Below are 7,964 nucleotides of genomic sequence, written 5' to 3'. Positions count from 1 at the left end.
CATGTGCAGTTTTTTTTTTGTTTTTTTTTCAGGCAGAGAAGATCATCCTTTACACATGCAATCCCTCAGGATGTGGCACATAACGTCTTTTATTGTTTTCAGGGACAGGTGCAAAATGTCGTCTTCAATATTTCAGTTTGTCCAAATAATTTGGATCTTTATAGTTCATGAATCTCTAGGGGGCGGCCAAAACTTTCTGTATAAAATCAAGCTAAATTTAGACTTTGTGTAATTGCTAAATCTTGATGTTCAGAGTTGCTCTCCATTCAAATCTGCCTGATTTTGAGCTATTTAGCTAAGAATAAAGGGTACAAATGTCAGGTTTGTACCCTGACAAATGTAGAAACTCACTAAGTTTTTACCATTCAAACTTGGCAAGTTTGTCTGGTACAGACTAAACATACAATCAACTCAATTTATCAAGACAAAACAGAATCAACTCCACATTTTCTACTTTTCCCTCCTCCTGCACCAGGAAGGGGTGGAGCTTCCCCTGAGATGGGCGGAGCTTGTAGCATCTGCGGTTCCTCCTGTGCATCATGTTATTGTCTTTCACTTCCCATGTTCTACATTACGTCAATGGACACTGATTAGCCAATGAGTTTGTCTGGTACAGATAAACACACTAAGCTAGTAACTAAAATATGGAAAATAAAAACAATGGAGAAAGTAATTGACTACTAAAAGAAAAAATTGTAAAAATACTACAATGCAAATAGAGCCAATAAAATAAAGCAGTAATATAACAGTGTGGTATGAATATGTATGCTTAACTTTGTATTATTTTGGTGAGGGCAAAATAACTCTACATTAAATAAGATTAGTTTAGACTAATTGATAAGTCTGGTATGTGGTCTAAGTAATCCTTGCCACAATGGATAAGACAAAACATTTTGAGAAAGAAATGTTTTATTTATTTTTCATTCAATTAGAAATCAGTAACCTTTTTGTTGAATCGATTCAGCACATTCTGCTGTTTATAGCAATATGAGAAATATTCTCTTGTCAGGGTGAGAAATGCAAGTGAGAAATTCTGAAATGCTCCAGATTGGCCTTTCAGGCATCTTCAAGTTTTGCCACAGCTTCTATTCACTGGCTCTTGTTGAAGACAGAATAGTGCCGGTTGTCCTTCTGGAGGAAGATAAAGGGCAGGGGTCCAAAGAGTCCACTGTGTAAGCTGTTGTTGGGCCGATGTCATTCTGGCCTTGGGCAACTGAAAGCGGCGTCTATGAAGCAGTCCCATTCTTTACGCCTTACATGCACAGACACAGGGCTAAAGACATACGCACAACTGCGGCAGCCAGTCACATTTTCTTGCACGTATATTACAGCAGAGTGCCGAAAAACTCTGAGATGTCCCACCTAATGAGAAAGAGCATTTGAACTTTTCCATATTTTGTCACATTACAATTAAATACAATTTAATTACAACGTAGCACATAATTGTGAAGATGTGGACGCTGCATAACACGATTCTGCCACTACCATGTTGCACCATGGCGACAGCTTCATGTGACGGGCGGTGTTTACTTTCAGTTTTCATCTCATCTGATCAAATCTCAAACATATTTGCCGTGTCCCAGAGACAGTTTGTGGCAAACATGAAATTCTCCTACTTTTTTTTTGTTTGTTTTTTTTCTTGCCCATCTCTCATAAAAAGAGAGCTGAGGTGTGATTCTTGAGTTACCATTTGCCTCTTGTTTCTTTCCAGTAGCTTATCTGGATAGCTACGTCTTTTTAGGTTTGGAGTATGATCCCACGTTTTCCGTTTTTGAGTGATTTTTGAGATGTTCAAAGTTCCTCGATCTTGTTTGTTCACTAGTGTTCTCTGAAAAAACTAGCTGTCATTGTTCTTCCACTTCACAATTAGGCGCTAGTTTGTGTTGATCACATGTAATTTACAAAATATACATTAAAGTCAGGGGTTTTAATATGACAGAAGGTGAAAAATGGAAAGAATTAGTACTACTTTTGCAAGGCAGAGTGGCTCTTGAAGTCATGGCCTGATTCTATGGAAGCAGACAAACCCTACCAGCAAATAACACCGTTTTCCATTTCCTAGGGGGTCTTTGCGCCACCCGTTGTCTGATCCAGTCTCAAGACATGGGGTACAGAGGTGTAATTTTCAGCTTTCCTTACAGATTTAGGACTTCCCTTTCAGAAACACACACACATACAAGAACTTACATACACAGGCTTCTCATGTTGGTCACTTTCTGTCTTTCCAAACCAGTTCTGTAAAAAAAAAGGATAGCAAGAAAGTAGATCTTTGCAGCTTTGTTTCTGAGCCCTAACCTACAGCAGCAACTCCTCAGAATTACATACCATGAGACACACACAGATACAAACACACACCCTTCTTCACACGTACCACCTACTGGTAGTGAAAAAAAAGAAGACTGTGCTAACCTCACCATTTGTGTTCTGACAGTGTGTGTGTGTGTATTTGTGCATGTGTGAGCGATTGTCTCCGTCTTCTTTATCTCACTCTCCCCATGCCTCTTCCCCCCTTCTCCTGTCCTCCTCCTCTCAGATCCTTCTTCCTCTCCATGATTTCACAGACCTCCACTTACTCCATTGTGCGGAGAAACAAAAAAAGAAGAAGCGGGAGAATAAAGAAACACAATCGCCTTGTCCTCTCTCTCGTCTTAATAAGCAGCTCCAAGTTTGATAATTACACGTTCAGCGCGCCGCATGAGTTTCTATGCAGTGTTCACATCAGGGAGAGAGCCATTGACTCCGCTGTTGAGGGGAGCCACTATTAGGAATGACTGACAACTGTACCCACCACCACCACCACTCCTAACTCCCCTCCCTGTTTGGTCCGTGGAGGCTGTAAAAGCGAGAACAGATCCGATCAGTTTCATCTCCCCGTCAGGGAACGTGTCCCTGAACGTCACCGTGTAAGTGCCGGAGCAGCCGGCAGACCACATAAGTTGCAAGGCCCCATAATCCATTCCATAACCCGTCGCCATGTGTTGCCGATTAACGGGGTTTCTGCGGAGCAAACGCAGAGGAGACGGCCAGGCTGAGGGTTTTCTTCCGTGGTGGAAGCCAATCTGTTTAGGATTAAGGGAATAACTGGTGTGGCTGACACCGGGGCATCCAGCAAGAAGAAACGGAGATGAAGAGAGAGAGACAGAGAGCGAGGGGTGGGGGGGAAAGGAAGAAGTATCTCGAATGTGATGACAGGGAGTTGATTGTGTTTTGGCAAAAGGTCTGGTTGCTGGTGATGCTTGGAGTCCGTTCCTATTGATTGTCTTGGGAGTCTGTTGCTCCGGCGTATGGAAAGGATCTTCTTCTCTCCGAATGAAAACCGACCCTTTGAAGTCCAACTTTTCCCAATCGTTGCAACTTCCGTTCATTCGTACACGTGAATTGCCAGGAGTTTATGCGTTTCATCTTATCTCAGATCAGCGAAAATAAAGGCAACGCTGTTCTCCCCGTGTCTCCAGCCTGTTTGATGCAGAGACACACCTTATCTGTCTCCACGGCACAGAGAGGCCTTCTTTTGTGAACCAGCGGCTCACTCACCCATTATGATGGCAATCTCGGATGATTAAAGACCCGTGGAAGAAACTGGGCTACCTGTTGCTATGATGTCATGTCTGGTCTAGAGCAACTGCAATAATTAAGATTTAGGGCCACTGGAGCTGTTTGTGGAAAAATATCAATTAGTTGCTGGCTACAGGGAGGCAGTTTATGTTTTGGATGTGAAGTTTGGTTTTTTACTGATCATTAAGGAGTACGTGTGGGTGCAAATGCTGACGCTTTTCAGTTGTTAATGTATAAGAAACAGCTGTTTCTTGAAACAGCCCTTGTATTAAGACTTTAAGAAGCCAATTACAAGTCTTGGTCTGACTTTTGATTTCTCACTACATGGCCATAATAATCAAACCACAGAGTCTGACAGTGAAGTTGTGTGAAGTCTGAATTTATTTAGCATTATTGGGATTTTATGTGATAAACTGCGACTAAGTAGTGCTTATTAGAAGGAAACTCTACTTGGCTTGCAAATTGTGGTTACGAAATAAAGTCTGAAAAATGTGACCTGCATTTGTTTACAGTCCCTCTAAATAAACGCTAAAACTGTACATCATCCTGAACAGTATGGTGGAACACGGTGGAAGTCACATCATGCTGTGGGAAGCTTTTCTTAAACAAGGAAAGGGAAGCTAGTCAGATGTTATGAGAATATAGGTAGAACGAAATAGGAAGTTACCCTGGAAGAAATTTGTTAGAGGCTACAAAAGACTAAACAGCAACACTAACCAGCCAGCCAGAGCTATAGTGAATAGTTCAGATGAAGACATAGTTATGGGTCAGAGTGGCACAGTTGAAGTTCAAACTTTTATCCAATTATGAAAATATCTGGTATGAAAATGCCATGGCAAAAAAATCAAATAAAAAGAAACTGACTGAATTTGAAGCTATTTAGCAAAGAAAAATAATCCAAAATATTACTTTCTGAAATTGAAAAGCTGGTAAAGTCCTTAAAACACCTGTCAAACTCATTGCTTAATGGGACCTGTAGACTCTAGAGACCCCTATAGACCTTCAAGATAACAGTGATGTGCCCAAGTATTAGTTTATCAATCAAACCAAACAGTTTTTATTGTTTTGATGCTAAATAACAACAACGTCAAAAGATGTTCAACATTATTTAATTAATAAGTGCTCATCCAATGCGGACACAGCTATTTATTAATTTATTCAGTTTGAAAAAGGGTAATTTTGTCAGTACATTCTGCCAAAACTGGCCAGTTGGTGAGGCAAGACATGGTAATGAATCTGACATTCTTATGTGATGGCAGCAAAAGATCGTTTTAAAAAGTATGGACTCAGCTGTGCCGAATAAATATGCACGCCACACTTTTCAGGTGTTTAATTTAAAAAGAAAAACTTGATAACTATCCACTACTTTCATTGGTTTATCGTACCAATAAAATTCTTCAAAGTTTGTTATTGCAACGTTGCAAATATGGAAAACGTCAAGGGGCATGAACACTTTTGCAGGACACTGTAATTCTATGCTATTTTCTACATTTGCTAAATTTAAGTTAAACCCAGTTGCTACATTCCTTAAAACATATTCACTCTGTATTTTAAGACTTAATGTATGGCCGCACCAAAGCATTGCAGCGTGAGCTGGTCTTGCATTCCAACTTAGCTCTCAACATTTTAGCATTATAGACCACAACTTTAGTGTTCAGTACAATGCTTTACTCAGCAAAGCAAAGACAAACTGCCTGGTCAAAAAAAAAAAAAAAAATCTGTGCAACATTTAGCTCCTAAAGAGCCAAATACTTCTTTTATGAGTCATCCGGGACAAAAGCGGTGTTTGAAGAACAGTAAGCAGTCTGACCAATCAGATTTTTGACAAAGTGTGGAAATACAAATGTGGTCAAATCTGGCCATCTCTGTATTATATTGATGAGGAAAATGTGCATATAATGTGAGATCATAAACACCTACTCACTCTTTTCTCCAATGAGCCATTAAAAAAAGCACAATGTTTTAAAACCTAAAAAAAAAAAAAGATGGTTTGAGCTCGTACATAAAGTGTGACATTCAGTGCAGTCACATTTAAAATGTTATCAAGAGTCCACTTATATTTAACTCTACAAGTCGAGTTAAAGCAGCTTAAGCGAAGCTAAACTGATTTCCCAGTTTGCATGTTATTATATGTGTGTCACTGTATTAAAGAGCTGTCAATTTCTAAAGTTACTGCCTGCTGATCTTGTGCTTGGCACTAGCAGTCGCCAAAGCAGGTAGAAGGATGCAGAGAGAGCAAGGTGAGCCATCTATGATCCTACAATCAATATTCCTGCCTGTATTTGAAGCTTCCCATGCCTCCAGTGTGAGGATGGTCTACTGATAACGTCTACGTTCAGTCTGGAACATAACTCTAAACGTAAGTTTTTCCATATTCTTTGCTAGCTTATCAGTTAGCTTATTAGTTAGCAGTTAAAAGTTTCTTAAAGTAGCATGGAGTTAGCTTTAAAGTGACAGGAGATAAATCAAGCTTTTCTGACGCCACGCACACAGTATTGGTTTTTGATGGTTTCGCTCATGAGTCCACACAGAATTAGCATTTTATGAGCCTCCAGGCAATGTGCTACGGAAACAAATAAACGAATCTTGCGCAGCTTTTTAAAAATTGATGCCACAGATCCACGGTGAAAACGTTAGGACCTTCACACCATGCAGTTCTCTCTACTGTCCTCTCAACCACGAGGCCTGTGTGATGTAACGTTTCACCATCTGTACTCACCCACAGGGTTCTGCTGGTTCTTTCCATGGGCTTGTAGCCCAGAGTTTTTTACAGGAACACTCAAATTGAAAGGATGGCACCAAAAAGCAGAAAGAGAAAAGGTCTGATTGTGAGCAGAAGAAATAAAGCGACAAGGCTTGCTTTTAGGAATGAGAACGTTGGGTGATCTTCTGTTCTCACTGTTTGGATCATTTATCTCTCCTGTTGTCCTCATTTTCTGTGTATAGGGAAAACACATACAAATCTCGGTCATTTTGACTCGAGGACAATAGGAGGGTTAAGACAAGTAAAAATCGAATTAATTGCCACCAAGAGGCAGTAATGAAATCAATATATGTCTAAATGAAGCATGTTTGTTTAGAGTGAAAAACTATAAATATTGGGCTGTACTCATCTGTAAAATACGAGGGGTTTGCTATAACAGATGCTGAGTAGTAGTGACGAGTGTGAATATTGAGCCAGTGACAGCATATAAGAAGAAACACATCAATGATAAACACAGTTTCTGAAGTGGAAACTTCTTTTTTTTTTTCAGAATGAACTTCACTTTTAAAAAAAAAAGGGAAAACAAACACATTGGACAAGAATAGAAACAGGACTTCTCACTATAAACTACTTAAAAAACAGAGAAATTAATTTTTTTTTAAAAAAAAACACAATGACTGCGTGACTCTCCACACCTTCTTCTCTGTTTTTGCCTTTGATGTGTGGCGGCGGCACAGTGCCACATAGAGGCATGGCATAGTTACAGCGCTTTGCAAAGTCTCCAGCGTTTTAATGTGCACAAAGGCTTTTAAAGGAGCTATGTCATGTTTGCTGGGAACTATTAAAAATGACAAGTGGAAAGACTTTGCTAAAGTCTCGTGTGGAAAGAACACCAGCGATCTGTTTCTCATGCAATGACAGGAGGCGCCGAGACATTATGTCGGAAATAAGTTCTACTTTGCCCTTAATATGTGAACACCATGGGGGTATTTAATTATATTATAAATATAAAAGATTTCTGTTGCAAATAAAATAGATAGTCCACAGACGGGACTCTTTACTTTTTCCAGGTTTTTGATTGATTCTTCCATGCCCTCCGTTGCTAGTTTTTAACCAAGCAATGCCTTCAGTGTTTACATCCTCTAGTGTCAAACCTCATTAGAGCAGAATGGCTGGGGAAATTAAAGAAAATGTATATTTGTTTCATTCAACTCCTCATCAATCTCTACCAGTCAGTATCAATTTTTATTTAGCAGTTTTCTCCCTCTCTGTGCATTTCGTATTTTCTCGTTTTTTGGTGTCTTGGTCTGAATTAATCTGAGTAAGTCTTTCTCCAGTCTCCAGAGAGAGAGAGACTCATAAGGCAAATATACAGCCACGGTATGTCAGAAAATAAAATAGTGTGGCTCATGGAACTTTTTTTTTTTTTACAAAATGCCAATATAGTAAACAGACAAAACAAGGCTCATAGCCCGGTGATTCATGGGCATGCAACTTGGACAAAAAAACACCAGCAACTTTCCTCCTCTGTGGTGTTGTTTTTGGCTTCTGTTTAAACATATGTCATTGGGGAGTGAGTGCAAAGCCTGGTTAATTAAGAGTAGCTCAACACAAGCATAAAATTAAGGCCATATTTATTAGGCTGCATTTGTAGTAAGTGCATTTCAGAGCTGTAAAAATAATTTTGTATGACAAAATATATATA

The sequence above is a fragment of the Poecilia reticulata genome, linkage group LG11, assembly GCF_000633615.1.
Source record: "Poecilia reticulata strain Guanapo linkage group LG11, Guppy_female_1.0+MT, whole genome shotgun sequence".
In the NCBI taxonomy this organism is placed as follows: Eukaryota; Metazoa; Chordata; class Actinopteri; order Cyprinodontiformes; family Poeciliidae; genus Poecilia; species Poecilia reticulata.
This window is presented reverse-complemented; position numbering follows the sequence as displayed.